Source organism: Ammospiza caudacuta, chromosome 10, assembly GCF_027887145.1.
Source record: "Ammospiza caudacuta isolate bAmmCau1 chromosome 10, bAmmCau1.pri, whole genome shotgun sequence".
In the NCBI taxonomy this organism is placed as follows: domain Eukaryota; kingdom Metazoa; phylum Chordata; class Aves; order Passeriformes; family Passerellidae; genus Ammospiza; species Ammospiza caudacuta.
The window spans coordinates 7,220,951-7,246,592 of record NC_080602.1 but is presented as its reverse complement, the minus strand read 5'-3'; the positions used below and the strand labels follow the sequence as shown (position 1 = coordinate 7,246,592).

General features: G+C 54.6%; 1 pseudogene; it reads left to right on the top strand.

Annotated features, from left to right (window-relative positions):
- Window positions 1-5,237: 5,237 nt before the first annotated feature.
- On the top strand, window positions 5,238-25,642 carry LOC131561694 (serine/threonine-protein kinase pim-1-like; annotated as a pseudogene).

Below are 25,642 nucleotides of genomic sequence, written 5' to 3'. Positions count from 1 at the left end.
TAAGTTTTGATGACGTATTTTTAATTCTATATATTTTATTTTGATGATGAAAAAAAGTAAATAAATAAACAAAATTGAAAAAAACAGAAGGAGAATGTGAGACCAGGGCCTGCTAGCCTAGAGATTATGGGAGTGCAGCTCACTCGATGTGCCAGTGTCTCACCACATCCTTTCCTCATTGGGCCTCTCCTCTTCCTCTTTGGCCATGTTTTCTTTGTGTTATTTGTGCTGCTCTTTGTTTCTTGCCATTACAGCAGAGTCACCTGTTGACCTGTGTGGGGGACAATGGATCCAAAAGATCCTGTCTAGTCAAAGGTTTTCTACCTAGGTGTGTTCTGTGCTCACCAAAGGCCTGAGCAAAGAAACCAAGGGAAGTGTGCCCAAATCCCAAAGCTTTTCTCCTTTGCAATCTCCCACAGATCTGGCTCACAGGTGTCTTCAATCACAATTCCATAGGTAAGAAGAGGTCATGTATTTCACTGGGAAATGATGCACTGCTTTGGCAAAGTCACCTGTATGTATATTTACCCGGGACAGCAGTGCAGCTGTGTTGTTTGCACCTTGTTTGCAGAAGGATGAGTGCCCTGGGAGGCCAATAACAAGTGACAAGGGCTCCTCAAATCTGCACTGCAGCCTGGGTGCCATTCAGCCCAGAGCTAGGGGATCATTTGTTCCCATGGACCAGTGCTTGCCAGCGGAATGAATTCCTGCCCAGCTGGAAGAAGCAATTCTGGATTCAGCTCCAGCTGTTGGTGGGCTGCATGGTCATTGACAATGCTGCCCTTCCAGAAATTATTCTGAAGTTTCCTTTCATAGTAATATGAAGCTTTTAAACTTCACATTTCAATTTGCTTTGCCCTAAGGAAAAACACTACTGGGCCCAGTGCAAACTGTAACCTTTTGACAGGAAAGTCCTCATGGTTGCCAGCTTCTGATGTTACACAATGTCACCTGGCTGCCTGTGTTTGCTTAGCTCTGGGTCTAGTCCCGGCCTAGTAAAGCCCAGGCAGGGTGGAACGTTGCAGGGAAAACTGGTCCATGAGCTTATGGGGTTGCCATCAGCAGCAGAGTGAATGTGCCCTTTGGGGATTTCTCTGGAGATAAATTTAGGGACCTGCTCCATGCCACAATATTCTCTTAGATCTTTCTGAAATATCCTAGAAAAAGCTATGAAACTTCACATCACCTTGCACACCCACTGTCTGAAGAGGGGCATTTTTGTCCCTCCTCAAAGTCATTGCTCTTGCACACCAGAAACATGAACATCAACCAACAGGAATGATGCATGGTCCTGCTGCTGCTGCTCCAGAGCACTGGGCAGTGCAGACCTGGGTGTTACCAATATGAGCACTTAATTAGCATTTCATGCTCCTTCAAGCTGTCCAGATCTCAGGGCTTTTTGTTTCAAGGCAGCCACTGCACCATCTCTAGGGAAGAACAGGAAATGGGAAACAGAGACTGCCAGCCTTGCAGGGTTGTGAGAGAAAACCTGAAGTGTCTGCATCAAAAGATGAATGGGAAGAGTCTAAGTGCCAAAGCAAACGCTTCGTTGGGATAGCAGGAGCAGTTCTTTACTGCATGCTTGCATGAAGATCATTTGGGACACTGAGAGGTGCTTTAAAAACTTTTATTCCATTTTCAGTCTCACGAGAAGGGTAAGACAATACACATAATTCACGCCATCACAATCAGAAGCCAACTATTTCCTAATTACAATATTCTTGGTCTATCAGCCTTTTGCCTTGCCATGTTGTGAATGCCTTAAAACCAATTATTTAAAACTACCCCTTGTGGGTCCTACTACAATGCATCTTTCATAGCTCTATTTTTCCAAAGTCTTATTTGCAAGGCCATCTTTTGAAACATTTTTCTAGCTCCATTTCTCTCTCAACAATATCTGTCCTATTCCATGGCATTTTAAAGTTACCATTTCTTGTCCCAAGATTTATATAGAAATTCATACTGTGTGGGCCTTCTATTAGGCTCTAAAAACTTTCTACAAATCCATTTCCCACATCAGTGCACTTGGCTCCTTCTCTCCTCATTGTGCCTGGCAAGCACAGGAGCCCAGAGCTCCTGCAGAACCCATCCCAGCACTCAGTGGGAGCAAACTTGTGTCCAGTCCTCACCCGGAGCTGCGGTGCCCAGCATTCCACCACTCTGGAATGAGGAACTGTTCCTGCTCTTTCAGAAGGAGCTAAGGAGCTTTGGCCTTCAGATCAATTGTCTGCAGGCTCCTGCAGTGCCTGGTGCTGTTCCCTTGCCAGCGGCACCCCAGGCCAGGGGGGCACATCTGGGCTGCTGTGTCTGGCTCTGGGGCTCCCTGTTCTGGGCAGTGAGGAGGAGCTGCAGAGGCTCTGCAGGACTGACAGGATGGGCTTTGGGGCTGGCAGGAGAAGCTGAGGGACCTGGGCTGCTGGAGCTGCTGAAGAGGAGGCCCAGGGCTCATCGTGCAACTGCTCCAAGGGTGGTTTCAGAGAATCTCAGAATCAGCAAGGGTGGAACAGGCCATGGAGATCATCAAGTCCAACCTGTGCCCTGACACTGCCTTGTCTCCCCTGAGCCTCCTCTCCTCCAGGATAAACAACCCCAGCAGCTCCCTCAGCTGCTCCTCACAGGACTTGTGCTCCAGACCCCTCCCCAGCCTTGTTGCCCTTCTCTGGACACGCTCCAGCCCCTCCATGTCCTTCCAAAATTGGGGGGCCCAGAACTGCAAACAGCACTCGAGGTGCTGCCCAAGCAGTGCTGAGCACAGGGGAAGAATCCCTGCCCTGGTCCTGCTGGCCACACCATTCCTGATCCAGGCCAGGAGCCATTGGCCTCCTTGGCCACCTGGGCACACTGCTGGCTCATGTCCAGCCTGCTGTCCATCAGTGTCCCCACGTCCCTTTCTGCCTGGCTGCTGTCCAGCCCCTCTGGCACCTTGCTAAAGGAGGGAGGCAGGGAGGGAACGGGTCCAGATCCAATCCTTCCTGAAATGTGGTGTTTGCTGGCACTGCCAGTTTCCACATCTTGTTATTTCCATATTCTGGCACAGCTCAAGTGCAGCAACTTGCTGGCAAAGAAAGTCAAAACCAAGCAAAGATCTGGTACCGACAGCAACCCGATCTCGAGTGCTGACACCGCCAGTACCCAGATCGGGAATTTTTCAGATGCCTGCACAGCACAATTCCAGCAATTTGCTGGCACAGAAAATTACCATCAGGAAATTTCTCAGTGCCAGCTCATCCCTCACCCAGATCTGGTGTGCGCTGGCGCTGTCAGTGCCCACATCTGGAAATTTCTCTCTTCTAGCACCACCCATGTCCAGCAATTTGCTGGCAAAGAAAGCTAAAACCTGGCAATTTCCCCTTGCCAGCACTGCCCAATCGGGAGTTTGCTGGCCGCAGGACCCCAGGAAAGAAGGAAGGAAAGAAGGAAAGAAAAGAGGAAGGCATCCAGATCCAGTCCTTCCTGGAGCCTGAAATGGGCTGTTTGCTGGCACTGCCAGTGCCCAGATCTGGAAATTTCCCTATTCTGGCACAGCCCAAGTGCAGCAATTTGCTGGCACAGAAATCCAAACCCTGTGGCAGCTTCCTCTTACTGGCTCTGGCACCGCCCCCACATCTTGTGTTTCATGTAACCAGAACCCAGATTTGGAAATTTCCCGGTGCCAGCAGAGCCCAAATCTGGCAGATTTCTGTCGCTGGCAATGACACCACCCACATCTGGTGTTGGCTGGCAGCGCCAGCGCCCAGATCTGAAAACTTCCTGGTGCTGGCACAGCCCAAGTGCAGCGATTTGCTGGCACAGAAAGCCAAAGTTTGGAAATTTGCAGGTTCTGGCACCAGCACCATCCAGCTCTGGTGTTTGCTGGGACCGCCAGTGCCCAGATTTGGAAATTTCCCGGAGCCTTCACAGCCCAGGTCTAGCAATTTGGTTTTAGCTAGCTTAGGAAGAGAAGTTCCTCTTTCTGTGGAGGAACTGTGACTTTCCTTTTTTTTGGAACTGTTTACACCTGCTCTGGACTGAAAACCCAGACAAACACCGGCAGCAGCAGCTCACACCTGTGGCCCCCCGAGCTCTGGGACGCTGCATTCCAGCACCAGAGGGACTTAGAAGAGACTGAGGGAGCCAACTACAACCCACAAAAAGGACTTCCTGAATTTGCCATCTCTTCAGCACTGTCCGAGGCTTTATTTAATATTATTCATTTTTCATGCTTGTGAATACTTCACTTGTGAAATAAACTGGGGTTTTTTTTCACTTTTCTCAAGGGAAGTCTTTTCCTGAACTAGTAGGGGGAGGGGCTGCTTGAATTCGCTTTCTAGGCGGACCCCTTTTGGAGGTTTCCTCCCAAAATTAGCCCTAAGCAAGCACAAACAGTCACCATGAAAACTTCACCAGTGGCATCATTTCCTGGTGGCAAATCTTGCGACAGAAGCTTGACCTTGTTCTCCATGAGAGATTCTTGGGAAGAGCAGACAGGAGAAGATTCCTGGAAAACAGAAACAGCTTTCCAGAAGTGAAATGAAAATGAAAGAAACAATCCAAGATGTTTTCCTCTATTTATTTCTGCGCTCCCCTTTTCCATGTTGGGGCAGGCGCAGGGGCCGTCCCGGGGGCGCGTGGGGCTCGGACGTGGGGCTTGTGGGGCCGGCGGGGAACGGGCGCAGGCACCGACGGCCGAAATATCGGGAACTTGGGGCTAAAGATTGGGAAAAGCAACTCGGGACCCCCACAATGGCCCAATTCCCCCCCAAGATTCACCTGCCGGCCCCCAAATCCCCCACATTCACCCCAAAATCCCTCCCATCTCCCCAAATCCCATCCAGGACGCCCACGACCCCTCACGGACCCCCCCAAAACCTCACCCGGGAGCCCCAAACCCCCCCCCAGTTCCCCCCAAAAAGCCTCAACTACCCCCAAAATCGCCTCAGGACCCCTCCAGCCTCGGCTACCATCCCCAAATCCCCCCCAATTCCCCCCAAATCCCCCCCCGGACGCCTCCACCCTGGCCCGGCTGCTCCCGCTGCTGCGCCCCCCTCCCCCGCCGCCTCTGCCGCGCTTGGCTCGGCGCCGCTTATGAGAGCCCAGAACCCACCCAAATCCCCCCCAGAACCGGCCTCGGAGCCCCAAAATCCCCCCAATTGTCCCAGAGTCCCCGCAAATCCCCCCAAAATCCCCCCCGGACACCTCCGCCCCGGCCCGGCCGCTCCCGCCGCCGCTGCCCCCCCGCCCCCTTCCCGCCGCCGCCTATGCCGCGCTCGGTTCGGCCGCGCTCGACGCGAGTCCAGAAACGGCCCCGATTCACCCCAAAACCGGCCTGGCAGCGCCCCGATCCCCCCAGCAGCCCCAGAATCCCCCCGATTCCCCCCAACCCCCCCGCGGACACCCCCAACCTGAGCCGGGCCGATCCCGCCGCCACCATTGCCGCGCCCGCAAGCCCTGAGCATTTTGGCGGGAAACATCCGGGGCATTTTGGCGGGAAATTCCCGGAACTCCGGCCCGAAAAGTCGGGGCTTTTGAGCTTCAATCCCCCCCGTTCTGGGCATGCATTTGGGTGGGGATTTTGGGGGTGAAAACCTGGGAATGTTTGGCTTGAAAATCGCGACTCTGGGGGTTCCAGACCGGGACCTTTGGGCCCTGGAAGGCGAAACAAATTGGGGAAGATTTGGGGTTCAAAATCGGATTGTTTGGGGTTCAAGCCCGGCATTTCTGGGCTTCAAAACCCGAATCTTTCAGCGATGGATCTCCGGATTTTTGGGGTAAAATCCTGCATTTGTAGGGCCTGAGAAAGGGGGGGAAATGGGAATTTTGGGTCCTTGCAGGGAGAAAATCTGGAAGTGTTTAGGGCTCCAACCGGCATTTTTGGGGTTAAAAATTAGGAATTTCTTTCTGCCTGGCTTTCAGGCTTTCTGTTTTACCTTTTCTTTCCTTGCTGAGCTGCAACGGCCACAAGTTCAGCTCAGCATCCCTCCGGGACTGTCCAAATGCCTCCAAGTGCCCCGAAAACCCACTCGGGAGCCCCAAAATGCCCCCAGGTGATCCCAGCATTCATCTCGGAGCCCCCAAAATGCCCCCGTTTCCCCCAAAACCAGCTCAGCTGCCCCCAAATCCCCTGCGGACTCCTCCGACCGGGCCCGGCTCCTCTGTCGACGGGAGCCCCGAACCGGCCCCAGCTGACCCCAAACCCCACCCGGGAGGGAGCCCAAGGTGCCACCCGCACGCCCCAAATCCCAGCTGTGCACCCCAAACCCCACCGAGACCCCGCACGGTTGGATTGGGTTTTGTTCCATTTTACTGGATTTTCTCTCTCCCGCACCCGCCCGGGGCCAGCAAGGGAGAGCCCCAGGGCCGGCCCGGGCACGGGGACGGGTGAGGGCCGTGAACGGCCGGGCGGGATCGGGGAAAAGAACCGGGCACGGCCGGGCGGGATCGGGGTAAAGAACCGGGCACGGCCGGGCGGGATCGGGGAAAAGAACCGGGCACGGCCGGGCGGGATCGGGGTAAAGAACCGGGCACAGCCGGGCGGGATCGGGGAAAAGAACGGGGCACGGCCGGGCGGGATCGGGGTAAAGAACCGGGCACGGCCGGGCGGGATCGGGGTAAAGAACCGGGCACGGCCGGGCGGGATCGGGGTAAAGAACCGGGCACAGCCGGGCGGGATCGGGGTAAAGAACCGGGCACGGCTGGGCGGGATCGGGGCAAAGAACCGGGCACAGCCGGGCGGGATCGGGGAAAAGAACGGGGCACGGCCGGGCACGACTGGGGTAAAGAACTGGACACGGCCGGGCGGGATCGGGGAAAAGAACCGGGCACGGCCGGGTGGGATCGGGGAAAAGAACCGGGCATGGCCGGGTGGGATCGGGGTAAAGAACCGGGCACGGCCGGGCGGGATCGGGGTAAAGAACTGGACACGGCCGGGGATCCCCGGAAGGAATATCGGGGGGGAATCCGAGACACGGTGGGGAAACATTGGGGGAAAAATGGGGAAAATTAGGAAAACACGACCCCAGTTAGGGTTAGGGTTGGGGTTGTTGTTGGGGTTGGGGTTAGGGTTCTTTTTGAATTAATGTCTTTTGATTCTGTCTTTAAGTTTTTATGAGGTTTTTTTTTTTAATTCTAGCTATTTTATTTTGATGATGAAAAATAGTAAATAAATAAACACAATTGAAAAAACCAAAAGGAGAAAGTGAGACCAGGACCTGCTAGCCTAGAGATTATGGGAGTGCAGCTCACTCAATGTGCCAGTGTCTCACCACATCCTTTCCTCATTGGGCCTCTCCTATTCCTCTTTGGCCATGTTTTCTTTGTGTCATCTGTGCTGCTCTTTGTTACTTGGCATTACAACGGGGCCACACATTGACACGTTTGGGGGACAATGGATCCAAAAGATCCTGTCTAGTCAAAGGTTTTCTACCTAGGTGTGTTCTGTGCTCACCAAAGGCCTGAGCAAAGAAACCAAGAGAAGTGTGCCCAAATCCCAAAGCTTTGCTCCTTTGCAATCTCCCACTGATCTGGCTCACAGGTGTCTTCAATCACAATTCCATAGCTAAGAAAAGGTCATGTATTTCACTGGGAAATGATGCACTGCTTTGGCAAAGTTCACCTGTATGTATATTTACCCGGGACAGCAGTGCAGCTGTGTTGTTTGCACCTTGTTTGCAGAAGATCATTTGGGATCTCCTTTTTGTGTCTCATGCAGAAAGGGAGCTCTTAATTATACCACGCTACCTAAACCACATTGGGATGTAGCTCTGTAGTGGTTCACAATGAAGCAGACGGCCTGCTGTGTCACTGCCAGCCCTGCTGAGCCTGCGAGGGACTGTAGTGTATCCCATGCCTGTTTTGCCTCCAAGCAGAGCTTGGTTTTCCTTATTAGTGTGGAGTAAATACAAGAGTAATAAAATGGGCAATTAAACTGGCCACTTTGGAGGATATGCTCATGCTTTGGCATGTCAGTCCTGTACCTCATGCACCCAAGGCTTGTTACTCATCATGAAATATTTTAACAAAAAACCTCCGCTCTCATGTTACATCTGAATAAAACTGCATCAGATCATCAAGAATTCTGCTGTCAGGAACAAGACAAGAGCCTTCCGACACTCACTTGCAGCTGTCCCGGATTGCTGCAGCCCTTTGTGCAAAGCTGCTGCAGACAGAGTGTTTGGTGTTGGTTTGGGCCTTTATGAAAGATCTGTGGAGCAGTGTGCAGGGCTCTCCTGGCAGGAAACTGTTTGTCCAAGCCCAGGGACACGGTGCCGGCAGGAGCGGAGCGGCCCCGCTCCCAGCCCGAGAGTCTGTGGGCTGAGCCACGCCGGGGAGACAAGGCAGCGAGGGGCTCCAGCCCAGCTGCTTCACTGCCCTGCCCGCTCCATGGAGCTCTGCCGTGGGAGAAAGCCGACACCGGATGAGTCCCCGAGCTTCCATCAGCTGCTGGAACTGCTCCGTGACAGCTCCTGTTCTTCCGAGAGAGACCCCGGCGCCTTCTTGGAACGCGTGTCATGGGGGATTCTGTTTGATAATAAACTGTTGGGGGTTTTCCACTTTCATCTATCAGTAATAATTTCCCATTGCTGGAAAGGGATTGCAGGAACACTTTAGAGGAGACGACTTCTTGCACAATATCCTGTTTGAAGTTGTCTGAAACTGTGTGAGACAGATGGCTTCACACAGGAACATCCCCAAGGCTGCTGAGGGGAAGGCACAGAGGAAGACAAACCCAGTATTTCTAAGGGAACTCCTTGACACCAAACCAACCTGAGTTGTCAAACAGCAGACCTGATGTTTCGAGACATGGGCCACAGGGGAAACCTTTCAGTGTGTTTGGTCCAGGCTGGGCTATGCTTAAGGCAAAGGTGTGTCAGTGTGTTGGATAATACTCTTTTCTTGACCTAGAGATGGGGCAACTGAGAGGTGTTTTAAAAACTTTTATTCCATTTTCAGTGTCATGAGAAGGGTGAGACAATACAGATGTTATAATTCACGCCATCACAATCAGAAGCCAACTACTTCCTAAATATTTTACATTATAAGTGTTTCTTGGTCTTTCAGCCTTTTGCCATGCCATGTTGTAGATGCGTTAAAGCCAATTATTTAAAAATACCCCTTGTGGGTCCCACTACAATGCATCTTTCATAGCTCTGTTTTTCCAAAGTCTTATTTGCAAGGCCATCTTTAGAAATATTTTTCTAGCTCCATTACTCTATCAACAATATCTGTCCTATTATCTGTCCTATTCCATGGAAAATTTTAAGTTAGCATTCCTTGTCTCAAGATTTATATACAGATTCATATTTTGTGGGCCTTCTATTAGGCTCTAAAAACTTTCTACAAACCCATTTCCCACATCAGTGGACTTGGCTCCTTCTCTCCTCATTGTGCCTGGCAAGCACAGGAGCCCAGAGCTCCTGCAGAACCCATCCCAGCACTCAGTGGGAGCAAACTTGTGTCCAGTCCTCACCCGGAGCTGCGGTGCCCAGCATTCCACCACTCTGGAATGAGGAACTGTTCCTGCTCTTTCAGAAGGAGCTAAGGAGCTTTGGCCTTCAGATCAATTGTCTGCAGGCTCCTGCAGTGCCTGGTGCTGCTCCCTTGCCAGCGGCACCCCAGGCCAGGGGGGCACATCTGGGCTGCTGTGTCTGGCTCTGGGGCTCCCTGTTCTGGGCAGTGAGGAGGAGCTGCAGAGGCTCTGCAGGACTGACAGGATGGGCTTTGGGGCTGGCAGGAGAAGCTGAGGGACCTGGGCTGCTGGAGCTTCTGAACAGGAGGCCCAGGGCTCCTCCTGCAACTGCTCCAAGGGTGGTTTCAGAGAATCTCAGAATCAGCAAGGGTGGAACAGGCCATGGAGATCATCAAGTCCAACCTGTGCCCTGACACTGCCTTGTCTCCCCTGAGCCTCCTCTCCTCCAGGATAAACAACCCCAGCAGCTCCCTCAGCCGCTCCTCACAGCTCTTGTGCTCCAGATCCCCCCCCCACCCCCCCGCCTTGTTGCCCTTCTCTGGACACGCTCCAGCCCCTCCATGTCCTTCCAAAATTGGGGGGTCCAGAAATGCAAACAGCACTCGAGGCGCTGCCCAAGCAGTGCTGAGCACAGGGGAAGAATCCCAGCCCTGCTCCTGCTGGCCACACCATTCCTGATCCAGGCCAGGAGCCATTGGCCTCCTTGGCCACCTGGGCACACTGCTGGCTCCTGTGCAGCCTGCTGTCCATCAGTGCCCCCAGGTCCCTTTCTGCCTGGCTGCTCTCCAGCCCTTCTGGCGCCTTGTTGAGGGAGGGAGGCAGGGAGGGAACGGATCCAGATCCAATCCTTCCTGAAATGTGGTGTTTGCTGGCACTGCCAGTTCCCAGATTTTGATATTTCTCTATTCTGACAGAGCCCAAGTCCAGCAATTTGCTGGCAAAGAAAGTCAAAACCAAGCAAAGACCTGGTACCTACAGCAACCCGATCTTGGGTTTGCTGACACCCCCAGTACCCAGATCGGGAATGTTTCAGATGCCTGCACAGCCTAATTCCAGCAGTTTGCTGGCATAGAAAATTAGCATCTGGGAATTTCTCAGTGCCAGCAAAACCTAAATGCAGCAATTTTCTGGCAAAGAAAGCCAGAACCCAGCAGCTTCCCAGTGCTGCCACCAGCACCACCCAGGTCTGGTGTTTGCTGTGCAAGTGCCCAGATCTGGAAATTTCCCTGTCCTGGCACAGCCCAAGTCCAGCAATTTGCTGGCACAGAAAGCCAAAATCCGGCAATCTCCTGATGCCAATACAGGCACCCAGACCTGGTGTTTGCTGCCACTGCCAGTGCTCACATCTGGATATTTCCCTGTTCTGGCAGAGCCAAGTCCAGCAATTTTCTGGTAAAGAAAGCCACAATCTGGCAATTCCCTGCTACCGTCATTGGCAATGCCAAGATCTGGTGGTTGCTGGCACCACCAGTGCCCAGATGCGGGAATTTCCCAGTGCCAACACAGCCCAAGTCTTGTAATTTTCTGGCAAAGAAAGCCAAAACCAAGCAAATACCTGGTACCTACAGCAACTCAATCTTGTGTTTGCTGACACCACAAGTGCCCAGATCCAGAAGTTTTCAGGTTCCTGCACAGCATAATTCCAGCAATATGCTGGCACTGAAAGTTCACATTTCACAATTTCCTGGTGCTGGCACATTCCCCACCCAGATCTGGTGTGTGCTGGCACTGCCAGTGCCCACATCTGGCAATTTCCCGGTGCTGGCACTACCCATGTCCAGAATTCGCTGGCAAAGAAAGCTAAAACCTGTCAATTTCCCCTTGCCAGCACTGCCCAATCTGGAGTTTGCTGGCCGCAGGATCCCAGGAAAGAAGGAAGGAAAGAAAAGAGGAAGGCATCCAGATCCAGTCCTTCCTGGAGCCTGGAGCCTGAAATGGGCTGTTTGCTGGCACTGCCAGTGCCCAGATCTGGAAATTTCCCAATTCTGGCACAGCCCAAGTGCAGCAATTTGCTGGCACAGAAATCCAAAACCTGTGGCAGCTTCCTCTTACTGGCTCTGGCACCGCCCCCACATCTTGTGTGTCATGTAACCAGAACGCAGATTTGGAAATTTCTCAGGGCCAGCAGAGCCCAAATCTGGCAGATTTCTGTCGCTGGCAATGACGCCACCCACATCTGGTGTTGGCTGGCAGCGCCAGCGCCCAGATCTGAAAACTTCCTGGTGCTGGCACAGCCCAAGTCCATGGATTAGCTGGCACAGAAAGCCAAAATTTGTAACTCTGCAGGTTCTGGCTCCAGCACCATCCAGCTCTGGTGTTTGCTGGGACCGCCAGTGCCCAGATTTGGAAATTTCCTGATACCTTCACAGCCCAGGTCTAGCAATTTGGTTTTAGCTAGCTTAGGAAGAGAAGTTCCTCTTTCTGTGGAGGAACTGTGACTTTCCTTTTTCTTGGAACTGTTTACACCTGCTCTGGACTGAAAACCCAGACAAACACCGGCAGCAGCAGCTCACACCTGTGGCCCCCCGAGCTCGGGGACGCTGCATTCCAGCACCAGAGGGACTTAGAAGAGACCAAGGCAGCCAACTACAACCCACAAAAAGGACTTCCTGAATTTGCCATCTCTTCACTACTGTGAGAAGTTTGATTTAATATTATTCATTTTTCATGCTTGTGAATACTTCACTTGTGAAATAAACTTGGGTTTTTTCACTTTTCTCAAGGGAAGTCTTTTCCTGAACTATTAGGAGTAGGGGCTGCTCGAACTTGCTTTCTAGACAGACCCATTTTGGAGCTTTCCTCCCAAAATTTGCCCCAAACCAGCACAAACAGTCACAATGAAAATTTCACCAGTGGCATCATTTCCTGGTGGCAAATCTTGTGACAGAAGCTTGACCTTGTTCTCCATGAGAGATTCTTGGGAAGAGCAGACAGGAGAAGATTCCTGGAAAACAGAAACAGCTTTCCAGAAGTGAAATGAAAATGAAAGAAACAATCCAAGGTGTTTTCCTCTATTTATTTCTATGCTCCCCTTTTCCATGTTGCACTGCTTCTCCATCCCAGTAATTCCAGATGCACCTCACCTCTAAGATTGGTGACTTAGTGATTTTTAGACACTCTAAAATACCATGAGCCACACACAGTTTTCCTTCCCCTGTTTTTACTGGAAAGCAACACTAGAGATGTAAGTGCAGTGCTGGGCTCAGGTAGGAATCCTACCCCAAGGGAAGTGTCCCGACAGTGTTTGATCCTCAGCAAGGACAATGCCCAGCAGCAAGCGAGGGGATCACTGTGCCAGCGTGCAGGAGTCAGGGCTCTGCATTTGGGCTCAAGGCTGCAAAGTTCCCGTGTTTGGGCAGACGGAGGGGCTGTCCCCGGGGCGCGCGGGCTCGAACGTGGGGCTCGTGGGGCGAGCGGGGAACGGACACGGGGACGAACGGCCCCGGTGCTTCAGTTGCAGCGGCGGCAGCGGCGGCAGCGGCGGCAGCAGCAGCGGCAGCAGCAGCGGCGAGAGCACCAAAACAGATACTTCTGAACAGTCTTTCTCCTTTACTTTCTCTTTGTCTCTTTATTTCTCTTTCTCTCCCTTTCCCGCTGTCGGGCACCCTTCTCTCAGTGTCCGTTTCCCAGCGTCCCTCTCCTCTCCCCGCCTCCCTCTCCCCTGCAGGGCTGGGCCATGCCCCCGGCCCGCCCCCGGCCCCGGGCGGGGCTGCCCCGTGCCCGGCCCCGGCCGTCCCGCCACGGTCTCGCCTCCGCCCGGCTCTGGGTGTACTGGCGGTGGCGCTGCTGGGCGGGCATCAGTGCCTGGTGCGGGGGCGGCATCGCCGCCCTTCGGCTCCGCCTGGCCCGAGCCCGGACCCGGACCCAACGCAGGGTCCGGTCCCGACCCCGGTCCCGGCCCCGGCTTCTCCCGGGGCCCGCGGAGCACACACGCGGCGCGGCCGCTCCCTCCGCCTCCGCTGCGGCTTCCCCGGCCCGAGCTCCGCCGCTCGGCAGCGCGGCCGCCGGCCCCAAGCCACCAGGGCCTGGGGCGGGTGGGGATGCCGGGCCCGGGGCGGGTGAGGGGCGCTCGGGGGCCGTTGCTGGACCCGGGCCGAGCTCTGAAAGCCGCGTCCCGCCCGCAGGGACGGCGCAGGAGGCCCTGCAGGAGCGGTACCGGCTGGGATCGCTGCTGGGGCGCGGCGGCTTCGGCAGCGTCTTTGCGGCCACGCGGCTCTCGGACGGCGCCCCGGTGAGCGGCTGGGCCGGCGGCGGACGCAGGCAGAGGGGAGGGAGGAGGAGGAGGAGGATGCGTCTGGGCATGACGGGCGGCGAGCTCAGCCCGCTGCTCTCCCTCGCTCGCAGGTGGCCATCAAACGCGTGCCGAGGGATCGCATCCGGCACTGGGGCGAGCTGGTGAGTGAGCGGAGCCAGCGGCAGCAGCCGGGCCGTGCCGGGCGAGGAGGAGCCGGGGCCCGGCGCGGTGGGAGCCGCCGTGAGCCCTGCGGGGAGAGCGGGCGTGGGTTGAGCGGGGCATGCAGAGCATCCCGGGCTGGCTGAGGGCTCCCAGAGCCCCGGCACGGCCTCGGCCCCACTGACGGCGTCGTGCTCCTCCCGCAGCCCGACGGCACCAGCGCACCCCTGGAGATCGTGCTGCTGGCCAAGGTGTCCGGTGGCTGTGGCGGTGTCATTCAGCTCCTGGAGTGGCTTGAGCTCCCCGACAGCTTCCTGCTGGTGCTGGAGCGTCCGGAGCGGTGCCAGGAGCTCTCGGGTTTCCTGGCGGAGCGGGGGTTCCTGCCGGAGGAGGAGGCGCGGGAGCTGTTCCGCCAGGTGCTGGAGGCCGTGCGGCACTGCACCACCTGCGGGGTCCTGCACCGGGACATCAAGCCCGAGAATGTCCTGCTCGACCTGGCCAGCGGGCAGCTGAAACTGATCGACTTTGGCTGTGGCGCCTTCCTCCAAGACACAGCCTACACGCAGTTTGCAGGTGAGCCCTCGCAGGGTGTGCTCCTGGGCATCTCGTGGCCCAGCCTGGGTGCAGCACTGGGATGGGATTGATGCTAAGGCCGAGTTGTTCTGGGTGGGAGGGAGAGTGGGTTTTCTCCACTACTGGGTGGGTTTTTCCTTTGTGTGTCATGGTTGGGCCTTCCTTGTGTTTCTTCTGCCCTCTTCCAAGACCAGTGGCTTCTTTTCCATCCCCAAGTTTGTGCACAAGTCCCAAGTGCTGGTGAGAGGGCAGCGCTCACCCCGTGTGCCTCTGGGGCGGCCCCACAGGCCCAGGGATGCTGGGGCCGGGCTCTGGGAGCAGCAGCAGCCCCCTGCTGAGCTGTGTCTGTGTTCCACAGGAACCCTGTCCTACAGCCCACCAGAGTGGATCCAGCACCAACGCTACCATGGCGAGGCAGCCACGATCTGGTCCCTGGGCCTCCTGCTGTGCCACCTGGTCATGGGGAAGCACCCATTCAGGAGGGGCCATGAGATCATCCGGGGGCGAATCTTGTTCCCACGATGGCTCTCTCAAGGTGGATCCTCATCTCTGGGCACGGGGGGAATACCAGTGCTGGGAGACAGCAGCGGGCTCATGGGCAAACCACTCTGGCAGCTGCTGAGGAGGTTGCACATGTCCTGCTCTCCTGCTGTCCTCCAAACAGAGCATCCACGGGGAAGTTTAGGCCCAGCTCTGGGCACACCCAGCATGACCTGGGCATGGGAACAGGAGGGCAACTTCTCCAACTGACTGGTGATTTCTGGTTTCTCTCCCCAGCGTGCCAAGATGTCATTAAGAGGTGTTTGTCCATGCAACCCTCGGACAGGCCATCCTTAGAAGATCTTTTCTGTCATCCTTGGGTGAAGGGTGTTCCTCTGCCCTAGAAGACTGAAGAGATCCACGTGCACAGTTGGATCCAGGGGCCTGGCAGGTACCAGCTCCACACATCTCTTGGCAATCAGTGGCAAAGCAAACCAGGCTGGTTTTGTCCTGCCTGTAGCTCTGAGCAGGGGTCAGCAGAAGGGAACATGCAGCTCTTGGGCTGGAGCTGAGCTGGAGACCCGGTGTGACAAGCACTGGTGGCCACCATCCCCCTGGTTTTGTTTGTATGGTTCATGGATGGCTGGGGCCCTGGGCAGAGCCCTGACAGCCTGGTCTGACCCCAGGGAAGGAGAAGGAGCCCCTGGAGAAGCTGTTCCAAATGGGGCTGGTGCTGGAGACACCAAGGACAACCTCAAAGATGACAATCTCTTCCTTGGCCTGGCCAGCTGAAGATGATGGACTTGGATTCTGGCACCTTCTTCAAAGCCAGGCTCCAGGTCCAATTTGCAGGTGAGTCTATAGGCAGGGGGTTGCTCCCGGATCTGGGCATGGCACAGCTGGGCACCAAAGGTTCCCCCTTTGCTGGGGCAGATACAATGAATTCTTCAGTCAGCTGCCCAGCTGCTTTTTGGCTCTGGGCAGCTGCTGAGGGCTGGATGTGCCCTGGCTGGCTGCAGGCTGGGCACATGTGCTGCCCTCCTGCTCTGCTGCCAAAGGCAGCAGGGATGGGCAGCTCTGGGCACTGCCAGCATGGCCTGGGCACCGCAGGCCTTGGCACAAGGGCACAGGAGCCCTCAGCTGACGGGCGGTTTCTGCTTTCTCTCCTTGCAGCCGGGCTCTGCGGCTGCTGAGGCTGCTCTGGGCTCTGCCAGGGCTCAGCTGGGCTCAGCCCTGGGCCCAGCTGGGCTGGCTCTGCCCTCACATTGCTCTGACAGCTCTGCATCAGACGAGCCCGTTGCGAGCACAGCGCCTGAGCTTTCTGCTTTGGCAGGTGAGTGAGACTCTGCTGCAGGCCCAGAGATTGCAGCTGGGGACACACATCCAACTGGCAAGGACCCAAACTCTCCACAGTAGCAGCTGAACGCCTGGATCTGCACAGGGTGTTTTGTCTGTCCCATTCTTCCTTCTTGATTGGCTGGAATTGTGCAATTGCACTTTCTTCCTCCTCTGGCAGTGCCACGAGTGGGCCAAAGCTGGCGAGTGGGCCGTGCTCCTGAGGCAGTGCAGTCTGGAGCTGGTGGATGGAGAATTGCCCTTCTGCACTTCCACACCAGAGCAAAAAGCTGTCAGAGGGACTTTGTGACTCTAAGAAATCCCTGAAAGTTTCAATGGGAATGTTCCGCTCATTCCCAGGCTGAGAAGGAAGGTCGTCTTGTAAAGGATTTGGGCTTTGAAAGAGTTTCCATTCCCAGTCCTGCTTGGAGCTGGAAGGGCACAAAGCAACTTCCTCTTGCCTCGACCACAATTTAAAATAACAATATTGGAAACAATCCCCAAAAACTTTTTAAAAAGACTGCTGAGGTCAGTAAGATGGATCCATGCCATCAGCACATTTACAAAGTAAATAACTTTTCTTTTCAAAAGATCAGTTGCCTCTTAATTCAAAGTTAGAGATGACTTTTCACTGCACACTTGGGGTTTTTTCACACTTTCACATTTTATATAGTTTTTGATTACTTTTTCCTTTTTTTTTCCTTTCAATAGAAAACATGTCCTATAAAAGGAATGTCCTTTGCTCCTGGTTCCCATGTGGAGCAGCTCCCTTCCTGCTGGCTGAGCTGCTCAGGCAGAGCCCGGCAGCTCCTGGCCCTGCAGGGCTGAGGCTTTTCCCCGTTGCTGGGCACAGACTGATGGAGCAGCACTGCTGAACACGGGCACACAGAGGCACCAGCAGCAGCTGCCTTTGGCCACCTGGGGCTCCAAGGCCCAAACTCTGAGCAGCCAGGGCTGGAAGAGACTGGCAGCATCTGATCCCTGACTCTGGGCAGACAGGGCTGCACAAATGACCCCACAGCAGCAGCAGCAGCAGCAGCACATGGAGCTGACTTTGAGCACAGCCCCTGCCCCTCTTCCCTCCCGTGTGCAGCGGTGTCACAGCAGCCTGAGGCACCTGGGAGCCCCCAGGGCCAGCAGGGACTGGAGATGGCAGCCCTGGGCTCCTGGAGGCTGTGCAAGGAACGGAGCTGGGCACTCCCTGTGCATGGGGAGCTTCCAGATGGAAAAGGCTGCTGTGCCCAGGCAGCTGCAAGGGCACAGAAAGGAGGCTCTGGAGCACTGGATCTGTGCCAGTGCCACAGTCCTGGGCAGCAGCCAGCGAGCCCTGGGGGAACAGAGGGCACAGCAAGAGGGACAGAAGCAGGCAAGGGCAGAGACTGGAGAGAGCCAGGCCTGGGAGCAGGAGCAGCTGCTCCATTGCACTCTTGGAGAAAGCTCTTGGCTGGTTCAAAGCGCTGAAAAGTGTGAAGGGCAGAGGAGGAGGCCACAGCAAACAAGCTCCTGTTTGCACAGCCTCCCCTCTCCGTGTCCCAGAAGGAATTGCATGGACTGTGTTCTTCTCTCTGAGCCGTCTTGTTCAGCATGAGCAGCTCAGCACCAGGAGCTGAAGGAGCTGAAGCCTCAGGCCACAGGAGCTGGGCAAAAGGGAACTTTTGGAGCAAAGGAATGCTGCTAAAATAGACCCAGCTGAATGCAGTGGATAGAATCATGGAATCACAGAATCCTTTCTGTTGGAAAAGCCCTCTGAGCTCACCCAGTGCAGCCGGTCACCCAGCAGTGCCAAGCCCAGCACTAAACCACGTCCCTGAAGTGCCAAGGCCTGGACACCAGCCCTGAGTGAGGCCTGGACAGCAGGCCCTGAGCCAAAGGTGGCCTCTGGATGAACCTTCCAAGCAAAGGTTATCTTTGTATCTGCTCCCTGATGAAATATGCATGGTCATTAACACTGTGATAGATGTAGCCACTCCTTAGTGAAACATGTATTGACCTTTGTGTATTTAGAAGCCAGACAAGGCCATGAAATCTGACATCTGGCCTTGTTTGGGGCTGTATGGTCAAAGTCAGCTCCCTTGGTTCCTCCTTGAGCCCTGGCCAGGCTTTGGGAGGGACCCAAGAGGAGGATGAAAGCAGATGTTGCCACACTAGCAGTGCTGTCAGTTTGTTCATTCAGCACTGTCAGAGCTGGGCCCTCTCCCAGCGGGGTTGGAGCCTCACCTGGGGCTGGAGGCACCTGCAGGAATTCCCAGTGCCCAGGAGTGGCTCTGCAGCCCTTGGCTGTGACAGCTTCCCCAGCTGCTGTGTGGGTCTGGGGGATGGTAAAGGCTGAGGGTAAATGCTGCTGGATCTTTGTTAATCACTGCAGGCAATCTTTGGTGGGGATGCTTGGGTGCATTGCTGAGCTGCTCCTTTTGTGATTCTTTGCTGCTCTGAGCTGCAGGAAATGACACTGATTCCTTCAGCTGGAGTCTGTATCTCTGGTGCTGACCCTGCCCACTGGTAAAACAAAACTGGCACAGTCTGGCCAGATGCCAACAAAATGTCATTTGTTCAATGTAAATGTGAGGAATCAGTCCCATCAGAAATTGCCAGCTGGGAAGCCCTTCCCTGGAGTTCCCTGGCTCTGGAGTGGGCTGAGGTCGGAGCCCCTTGTGAGCAGTGGGGCAGTCGGGTAAAAGAAGCTGCACCCCTGGATGGCTTCAAGTGCATCCAAAAATTGCAAATGGAAAAGGAAAACACCTTGTGGGTTTGGGCAGACAAAGATGAATTTGTTGAGAGTACATAGGAAACAGCACTTTCAGAAGGAACAATGATTATTGGAATGCTCCCACATGGAGCAACAGAAGGTTTTAATCTTGAGCTAATATGCATTTGTACAAGTGAAATATTGATATAATAAATATCTATATACATATTTATAGTATATAAAGACATATATATATATATATTAATATATTCACATATATATGTGGGTATATATGTGTATACACATATGTGTAAAAAATATGTATATATTTTTTATATTGTTTAACACATCCTGCCAGACCAGATCTCCCTGTTTGCTCTAAGGGCCCCTGTGGAAAATGCTCTGATCCACGGGGCTCCGTGCGAAGGCTGCTGTGACACTGAGGGACTTGCACAGCAATTCCATCCAGGAGCCTGGGTGCCCCTCAGGGACTGGGACCCGGCCCCTTCCAGCCAGAGGGGAAAGGGCCCCCCAAGCCTTGTTAGCCACAGACAGCATGGTAAAGCTGAACAGCAAAGGGCCTGGGGGCATTATTCTGGAATTAAAAAGGTGCCAGCTCCATGGACAACAGAATTCTTGTTCCTAACTCGAATGAGATTGAGAAAAAATAATGAACAACGGTGTCACTAAAGTACTACTGATGTCTGTAAGGTGTACCTTGATAGTCAGCCAGAATCTTTGTCTGCCACAAATACCTCTGGTGTTTCACCAAGGGATTGGTCATCAAAATATAATGATGGGTTATGATGGATTGCTGAGCTTCTTTTGTAATTCTTTGCTAATGATGATGTGCTTTGCTGAGCTTATCCTTTTGTAAATCTCTGCAGCTGTGCATGATATAAATGACACAATTCCTTAACTTGGTGTCTGTGTCTTTGGTAGTGACCCTGCCCACTGGTGAAACAGGGCCCCCTTTTGCCTAAGTGTTACCTGGGAAGGCAAAAGCCCTCCCTCCAAAATTCCCCCCTTCCTCCCTGTTCCCCCCTTCATACCCTGAGCATGATGTGCTCTGGTCTGGGGTATGCCCGGGGTCAGTTGGGGTCCCCTGTCCTGGCTGTGTCCCCTGCCCAGCTCCCCTGCAGCCCCAGCCCCTCCCCAGCGTGGCTGGACGAGGGGCAGGACAGGCCTTGGCTGTGCTGCAGCTCAGCAAGAACAAAACCATCTCTGCGTGCTCAGCGCTGTGCTCAGCACCCGGCCCAGCAGTGTCTCAGTGCCAGGGGCTGTGCCCTCAGTCCCTGACGGGGGTTTCCATGGCAACTGCCAGGCCAGGTGACCCAGGTGTCCCCCCAGTGCCGGTTGCCATGGAAACAGTGCCCAGCCCTGCCCCTTTCTGTCTGGCTGACCTGGCCTTTGGCCCTGGCAGTGCCGGTGGCTGCTGGTTCCTGGTGCCAGAGCGGCCAGCGCGGCACAGGGCAGGTGGCCATGGCACAGCCCCCAGCAAGGGATCCCCTCTGGCTCTGGGCACTGACACCAGCCCTGAGCAAGGGCCCAGGGCAGCTTTCCATGGCCACCAACCATCACAACGGGTCCGGGCATTGGTTGCCATTGCACCAAACCAAGGACCGGTCCCCGTGGCCGTTGCCATGGCACCTGGTGGCACCAACGAGTGTCACTGCAATTGTACCTGGAACAGCCCTGGCACTGCTTTGTCCCAGGGTTGCCATGGCAGCCAAGGGCAGCAACAGCTCTGCAGGCAAGTGGCCATGGAACCTGGCTGCAGAAATGGCTCCTTGGGCTGGTTTCCAAGGAAACCTGAACTGATGGGGGTTGCCATGGCACCCAAACCCAGCAGTGGGGTCCTTGCAGTGTCCATGGCAACAGTCCCTTGCAATGGCACCACTGCATGTTGGGATGATGATGCACCCTCACAGCTGGCCCAGGGCAGGTCTGGAGTGCTTCTGGTGGCAGCTTGGGCTTGGCACACAGTTGAGGAGGATGTCTGTTTTCAGTGGGGAAACTCAGGAGTTTTAGATTGCTTCAAAAACAAATGAAGGAAAATCCCTCTTTGGCTGTGTGCAGCCACTTCTCCAAGCAAAGCAGGTTCCAGGTGAGTGAGGAGAGAGACCATGGGCTTGGGGAATATGAAGCAAGGTTGTCCACACTGGCTCAGAGCTCAAGGCACCACTTCTCTGAGCAGGCCAGGGCTCCTTAGGAGAGTCCCTGGATCAATATCAGTCACTGAATGCTGCAATCACCTCTTGTGTAATAAGAACAGCAATAAAAAGACACCCTTTAAAATAGGACTACATATTTCCTGGAAGCTCTTTGAACTATTTCTCCATAACTGTCAAAGGAAAACCTCCTAATGAACTACACTGGAGCAGAGGGAAATCAAGGCAGAGCCAGGGTTTGTCAGGACTTGCTTGATCCTCATGAGCCTCACTGTGCATTTGGAGTGAGCCCTTGAACCTCAGGGCCTGGGAGGAGATTGCACAAACCTTGCCAGGAGTCAAAGGCAGAGGAAACACCCCAAGTGTCTCCAGGCATTCATGGCTCCCTCTGAGGTCCCTCTCCAACACAGGCTCCTCATGGACTCCTTGGAGGAGAGAATTTGTGGCCAGGATGGCACAAAAACCTCTCAGACAGTGTGGAAAAGAAAATCTAAAGTACCTTCAACACCTTGAGTGTCTCAAAGCATTAATGAGCCCCATTTCGTGTCAGTACAAAGCTCTCCAGGGACTAATTAACGCAGATAATTGGGGCCATGATTGGACAAATATCTCCCAGAGTCTATCCCAAGGGAAACACCAAATACCTTAAAAGAACTGAAGTACCTTGAAGCATTTATGAGCCCCACTGAGTGGTGTTACTGACAAAGCCTCTCTAAGGACTAATTGCAACACATAATTAGAGGCCATGATTGCACAAAGCTCTCAGAGACTCCAAGGCAAAAGCAAAACCCAAAGTCCTTTGAAAAACCTGCAGTCCCTGGAAGCATGAAGGAGCCCCCAGGACCATTCCTGAGCAAGGCTCCCCAGGGACTCCTTCCAGCAGATCCTTGAGGCCATGGGATGTGGGCTAGGGGAGGATGCTGAGGGCAGGACAAGGGGCTGACAGTGCCCAGCCTGGCTGGGGCTGTGCCAGGAGGCCCCCGTGCCTCAGGACAAGGTGTCTCCTCACAGCCCTTGGTGGCACAGACCCTGCTGTGCCCCAGGGCACCAAGACTTGGCTTCTCTTTGTCCCCACCTGTCATCACTGCCTCCAGTTCTCTGCTCTGCCTGGGGCCTGGGGACACTTTCCCTGTGGTGTCCCTGACAGGGATCTCTTCAAAATACAAGAAACTTCAGTGTTTCAATAGAACTGAGTTCTTAAGGGTTCTTGAGGGTTGTGTGACATCACAAAGCTGGCTTTGACATCACAGAGCTTGCTGTGACATCACAGAGCAGGGTGTGAGGCTATAGAGCAGTGTCTGCTCTCATAGAGGGTGGCTCTGAGGCATCAGAGAGTAGGTTGTGACCTCACCTGGTGGCTGTGTAACATCATAGAGGAGGCTGTGACATCACAGACCAGATTGTGACATCACAGGGTGACTTTGTGACATCAGTCTTCTGCGATGTCACAGCACTGCTGTATGAAATCACAGGATGACACAGAGTTGGCTCTGTAACATCACAGGGTCAGTGTGACATCACAGGGGCTGTGTGACATCACAGGGGCTGTGTGACATCATGGGGGCAGCATGACATCACAGGGGCAATGTGACATCACAGGTGCTGTGTGAGGGCACTGGGGAGGTCACTCTGCCCCGGCCCCCCTCACAGTTCCCCCCAGAGCAGTCCAACCCTGCTCGTGCACAGCGGGGTCCCCTGTCCCCCCGGGTCCCCCAGCCCCGCAGCCTCCCCCAGAGGATGTTCCACAAGATCGACCCCAGAGCCTGACACGGGGACGGGGGGACGGGGCCCTGGGGGTGGCACAGGGGGACAGGGACTTCCCGGCAGCGTCCCCGTGTCCCCCAGGGCCAGAGCCTGGGCCAGGGCTCCTTCACCCTGTTACAAACGAGGCCTTGAGAGCGCTGAAAAACCCCCGGCAAGGGATCAGCCAAAACCAGATTTAATATTAAGGGACAGCAGCACAAAGTTCCTTGGCAAGAGTCACTCTGCTCCTGACTGGACACTTCAGGCACACCAAGGAAACAAAGCAACTACAAAACCAAACAGAATCCAGGCAATAAAACCAGAAATTAACCTGGAACTGTCCCTGTGTGTGCATGTGTGAGTGACACAAGGACAGCAAGGGCAAGGATAAAAGGAACATGGCCTGAAAGCTTAACAGAGCTCAAACTTAACAGGACTTTACTTATACATTAACCTTAACTGATACTTTCAACCTCACAGTTTAGCAAAAGAGCAGAGTATAACAGCATGTAACCTAACTTAAACCTATGACTTCGCAATTTAACAGAGGAATAACACTTAACAATATTGAACTTAACATAAAACTTATACTAAAGGTAACTGCTTAGCAAAAGAAAACCTCTCAGCAGCATTTAACTTCACTTAGGCCTTGTGATTTAACCTTCCCTACAGGCCTGACTGACTCAGCTATCCAAGGCACTCAAGCCCCTCAGAGTGCAGCATTTCTGCCACATTTCCCCGGCACAGGCACTCCTGTGTGCACACAGACACAAAGAGTCAGTGCAAGGCACCTGTGAGCAATTCCCCTGAGGGCAGGAAATGCTCACTGTGGGTCCTTTGGCATCTCCCCAGCGGGTGAAGGGTTGAGCCTGGAGGAGTGGGGGGATCGGCCCAGGCTCCGTCGTTGTTCAGGATCCCCGAGTGCAGCAAACGGGAGAGTTCCCAGCTGGGAGAGGCCCCACTCAGAGGGAGTGGCTGGCCCAGGAGAGCTCCAAGGGCTCCTTTTGGAGCGCTGTTTGCAGGGCCCCAAGAGAGGGGCTTCAGTCCCAGCAATGGTTCATCCTGGCCGCACTTGGCATCAGCAGCTTTCTTTGGCAGGGTGAGAACAGGGATGTTGTGCCGCTCAGGGAACACAAACAGGTCCCAGGACTGCTCCTATAGGAACCAGGAGCTGGTTGGGCAGCAGCAGTGCCTGGAGCAGACAGTGTTTGTGATGAGCTGCAGAGGAGCTGAGCCTGGGGCTGTTGGCCAAGGCTGAGGCCCAGGGAGCATTTCTCAGCTGGCAGGGCGGCCTGAGAAGGGGAGGGGGGAATGCAGCAGCACCGGGCCCATGGAACCAAGGGACCATTGTGACCCTGTGGGGCCCTGTGAGACCAAGAGACCATTGTGACACTGTGGGGCCCTGTGAGACCAAGAGACCATTGTGACACTGTGGGACCCTGTGACAACAAGGGACCATTGTGACACTGTGGGGCCTCATGGAATCATGGAGAGCACTGTGACGTTGCTGGGCCTCATGGATCCATGGGGACTGTACTGACGCTGTGTGGCTCCATGGAATGTAGGGATCATTGTGACACTGAGAGGCCTCATCAAAACAAGGGGCCATTGTGACAGCGTGGGTCTGCATGGAACCATGGAGACCATTCGGACACTTTGGGGTGTTATGGAACCAAGGGGCCATGGTGACACTGAGGGGCACCATGGAAACACAGAGACCATTGTGACACTCAAGGGACTCATGGAAACGCAGAGACCATTGTGACGCTGTGAGGCCTCATGGAATCAGTGAGACCATTGTGATCCTGGGAGGACCATTGTGATATTGTGGGGCCTCGTGAAACCAAGAGGCCGTTGTGACACTGCAGGTCTTCTTGTAATCAAGGGGCCATTGTGACACTGCTGGAACCCATGGAATCAAGTCACCATTCTGACACTGCGGGGCCCCATGGATCCAAGGAACCATTGTGACAATATGGAGCCCCACAAAACCAAGGGAACACAAAACAAGTCTGGCTGCTTTGGCCTCCCATAGACTGCCTGACTGGTCCAACTGACCTTTGCATGTTGAGTGTCACTTCTCATCTGCTGCTGAAACACTGAGGCTCTGTGCTTTCCTTCCCAATGGAAAAGAACTGTCCTCCTGCTCTAGGCACCCATGGCCAGAATTGGGATTTCACCTCCAAAGGTCCTTATATCCAGGGATTCTTCCAATAGGAACATTGCCAGGACAAGTCTGTCTGGCAGTGGTTTCACAAGGGTCACCTCTCATCCGTCCCCAAAACATTGGGAAAGGCTCCATGCTCTCCTTCCTAAGGAAAGAACTGTCTGCTTCTCCAGGTGCCCATGGCTGAGATTGGGTTTCCACCTCCAAAATTCCCTAAATCCAAACTCTGCAATTACTGACAATCTAGCTGGCCGTGGCCTGCTGAGGCTCTCACTTGCCTTCCAAACCTTGAGGCTCTGTGCTTTCCTTCCCATGGAAAAGAACTGTCCTTCTCAGCCAGGTGCCCATGGCCACAATTGGGATTTCACCTCCAACACTGCCTGTTTTGACAGACTGGAGGAGATTGTTGGCTCTAAACATTTTGTGTGTGGGGGAGGAAGGGGCAGGTCCAGCCTTGCCCTGCCCTGTAAGCCCAGCCCTGCCCTGCCCTGTGACCCCAATCCCCTCAGGGGCCTTCAGTGGGTTTACGGTTTCTACCTGAAGGGCGGCACCCTGAACCCCCAGCACCGCCGTTCCACCCTGGGCACTGGGGCCCTCTTGGCTCTACTCAGTGCTGCCGCTGTACTCGGGGCACCCTAAACCCCGCTAG